Source organism: Rhipicephalus sanguineus, chromosome 2, assembly GCF_013339695.2.
Source record: "Rhipicephalus sanguineus isolate Rsan-2018 chromosome 2, BIME_Rsan_1.4, whole genome shotgun sequence".
NCBI lineage: Eukaryota > Metazoa > Arthropoda > Arachnida > Ixodida > Ixodidae > Rhipicephalus > Rhipicephalus sanguineus.
In genome coordinates, this window is record NC_051177.1 from 97,809,575 (window position 1) to 97,813,810 (window position 4,236).

Here is a 4,236-nt window from a genome sequence, read left to right on the forward strand (position 1 = left end):
CGCCGAGGCACACCCGAGAGCCACTCACGAGAAGTACATTTCAAGTACCCCCAACCTACGCGTCAAAGCTGCGAACGCCCACGCGACCTCAGCCGGAAAGTAGCCGAACCGACAGCGCCAGTGTTCGCCCAAGCTACAACAATCGAAACATCACGTCGTTCTCACAGGCCTCAGAAACTGAACCATTCTAGGGGGACCATGCCTCTGCATCAGTCATGCAATTGATTCTACCAATGCTTTTCGCAGCACTTAAGGCAATCCTGTCTGCTCTACCGGGAGCAAACAACCTGCCAGAAAGTAAAAGCCCTGCTGCCTCTGGAAGCACTATTGTATCAACAATCCGGGTCAGACCTGCGACAAGTAACATATGGATAAGCGCTATAAAAATGTCTCCGTACTCCAGTGGAATGCCAACAGTCTTCGAAGGAAGTGTGCTGACTTCCGTAAACTCCTTTTGCAATATAACTTTCCAATACTTTGCATCCAAGAGGCAGGAATGAATGACGATTTCCGCCTCTCTAACTACGTGATATATAAGTCATCTCGTCGAAGTGGTCCTAGCAGAGTGCATCTGTGCGTCAGAAAGGACCTACCTTCTCACCAAGTTCACTCAAGTGATTCGGACTTCCCGGAATTCGTCGCTTGTAAGGTATCCTTTGGTGAGCAGTGCATAACAGTGATTAATTTTTACCTACAACCTTCAAGCCGCATTTCGGTGGAAGAGCTCACAAATATCTTCAATATTTCAAATTCATATACATTTGTATGTGGAGACTTTAATGCACACAACATAATCTGGGGTAGTGATCGATGTGATGCACGTGGGAAACGTTGTTGAGTGTGCCGGCAGACCAATGCAATTTGACAATTTTAAATGACGGCTCCCCAACTTTTCTCTGTGGACATAATTACTCGAGTTGCATAGATGTTACCATGTGTTCCCAAGATCTAGTGAATGGTGTGGGATGGACAACGGATGTAGAAACACGTGGGAGTGACCATTTTCCCATCCTTATAAGTCACCCCTACTTGCGAAATGACGACATCAGGCGCTACAGCAAACTGACGAACTGGAAAGCTTTTCGGTACCGCCTAACAAACCAAAATAGTGAACTTACGACAGTTGAAAGCTTTACTGAATTTTTGCAAGATAATGCGAACAAATGTACAAAAAAAGTCCCGATTCCAAAAGACTATGCTGCAGTCGACGGAGAGTATGAACAACTAAGAGCCATCAGACGACGTTCCGAAAGGGCATATCGACGCAGCGGAAGTTTAGAAGCATACAAAAATGCACAGAAAATCCACAGTGTAATGCGCCGACGACTAGAAAATTTAGGTAAACGACGCTGGCGTAATTTTTGTGGAACGCTCTCTCCCCACACACCTGTTCCAAGAATTTGGCTGGTAATTCGAGCATTTAGTGGCCCTGTATCACAGAGCTTCCCATTTCGTGCACTTGCTGTAGCCTTGGACAAACGGGAAGTTGTGGTAGCAGATGAATTTTGTCAACTTATCAGTAGGCCCGCCGCATCACACTGTGCCTTATTTGATAATTCTGTCGCGTTAGCCAGCCAGAAAATTAATGCTTGCTATTGGGCCCAGCATCCTCAACTAGACCCTCTATTTACGTTAAGTGAGCTGCAATGTGCTATAGCATCATGTCGTCAAAAATCGGCCTCTGGACCGGACGGCATTACGTACACTATGCTAAAGAACCTTGGGCCGACAGGCACAACCATTCTCTTAGATATTTACAATAATCTATGGATGCAAGAAATTGTACCCGAGTCTTGGAAGTTTGCTCGCATCATTCCGATCTTAAAACCGGCTAAGACGCCCTTGAGCCTTGAATCCTTCCGCCCAATTAGTCTGACAAGTTGTTTATGTAAAGTAATGGAAAAAATGATTGATGCAAGACTTCAGTGGTGGTGCAACAGAACCGGTGTATTCTCCAACTACTTAACAGGTTTTAGGAAACAGAGATGCACAATGGATGCAATACTGGACATAGTAACGTATGTGGAGCATGAACACGCCTGTGGTAGTTTGACGGTCGCAGTGTTCTTAGACATCAAAAGGGCATTTGACACAGTCAGTCACACTCATGTTCTGCTGAGTATGTTGGAACTCGGACTGTCCGGCAGGTCTTTGCGGTGGATATCTAAATTTTTATCAGGTCGCAAAATATTCATTCAGACGAGCGAAGGAAAGAGTGCAGAACACGACGTGAGACAGGGAGTGCCACAAGGAAGCGTACTCAGTCCTTTTCTTTTCAACTGTGTTATGGCTGATTTAGCTAAAAGACTGCCTTCTAGGTTGAAATACTCTTTATATGCAGATGATGTGTGCATTTGGGCATCTGGCACGGATGTACGGTTGATTCAGATTGCATTGCAAGACGGCATAAATATTATTAACAACTTTTTAAAAGAAAGAGGAATGGTTCTGTCGCACGCAAGGACAGCTGTATTGCCCTTCACCCGTAAGAAGTTAAAAAACTTCAATCTCAATTTAGAAGGCGAACCACTAATGACTGTGACACAGCATCGGTTTCTCGGAGTAATACTTGATAGGCAGCTATCATGGGCACCTCACATAAAGAAACTCGAAAACGAGGTGAATATGCTAGTGAATATACTCCGCAGAATTGCTGGGACATCATGGGGCGGATCTGTATCATCCATGCTCGCTGTTCACAATGCGTTAATACGACAAAAAGTTGCATATTCTGCAGCAGTCTTACATGGCCTTCCCGCACTTCAGAGGAGCGACTTCAAAGACTATTAGCTAGGGGACTGCGCGTCTGCCTAGGTGTTCCGCGAGCGACTTCCAGCAGTCTTGTCATAGCTGAGACTCGACAAGCACCCTTTCCAGTCATGAGAACAATCGAAACATGCCGCCATTTTTTTCGCTTAGAGACGCAACACAAGGACCACCCATTGGCACTGGAGATTTTACGAAGGGATAAAAGCAATGCTCATGCAGAAATACAGAGTAATGTACATATATTACCAAGAAATGAAATTTGGAGCTCTGAAATGGACTATCCTCCATGGCTACTTGCAATACCGAGCATTGAATTCTCAGTAGATGGCATTATCAGAAAGAGAGACATGTTCATCCAAGCTGCTCAACAACTAGCGCTTTATCAGATACACATGCGGTATCCAGGGTACATACAGGTTTACACAGATGGCTCAAGTATCACAACGTCTTCAACATCGGCATTTATCATACCACAGCTCAATATTCAGGAATCATTTAAATTATGTCGTACAACGTCATCTACTACAGCAGAGCTTTTCGCTATTCTGTATGCTATAAAGTTTATAAACTCGGCAGCAGACGCGAGAAAATGGGTACTTTTCAGCGACTCACAGGCCGCATTAAGATCACTCTCGAGTACAAACACGACAGTAATTAGTGATAGCATGACATACGAAACGCTGAAAGAGCTCACCAAAGCAAGCAAGGCACAACATGAAATCAAATTCCAATGGATACCTGGCCATTGCAACATTCCTGGAAACACAGCTGCCGATGAAGCGGCACGACAAGCACATCGTAAAGATGTTACTATTTCTTTACCAATTTCGAAAAATGAATTGCGTGGTCTTATAAGGCTACAACTTTCAGGATGAGCAAAACTGCTTGGTTTGACCAAAGTACAAAGAGCTGTGATTTATATCACATCGATCCATTCATTGAATTCAAAATTACGATAGCATTAGATAGAAGTATGGAAACTCTTATTCACCGATTGAGGCTAGGCACCGCATACACAAAACATTTTTTGCACAGAATTGGTAGAACTGAAACTCCCGAATGCGAATGTGGATTTATAGATGAAGACGTATGTCACCTTCTCATAGACTGTCCACATCGTGACACGCCACGACGCCGTCTTAAATCGGAACTGTTGGCATTAGACCGCAGACCGTTTAGCTTGAGGAAACTTCTGGGCCCGTGGCCAACTAGAGTTTTACAGACGCAAGCTTTAAAAGCGTTAACACGTTTCTTACAAGACAGCGGCATTGTTGACAAGTACTAAGAAATACCGAACTTTCATTTGTATAACACATGTCATACTTATTATGCGCAGTCTCATATGACACCCATCATATGTGTGTGCTGAAGTCAATAACGTATCGACTGTTATGTACTCACGAGCGAATACATCTTCTTAAAGACCAGACGTGTGCTCTGCTGTTTTGTGCTGGTCGGACCAAATAT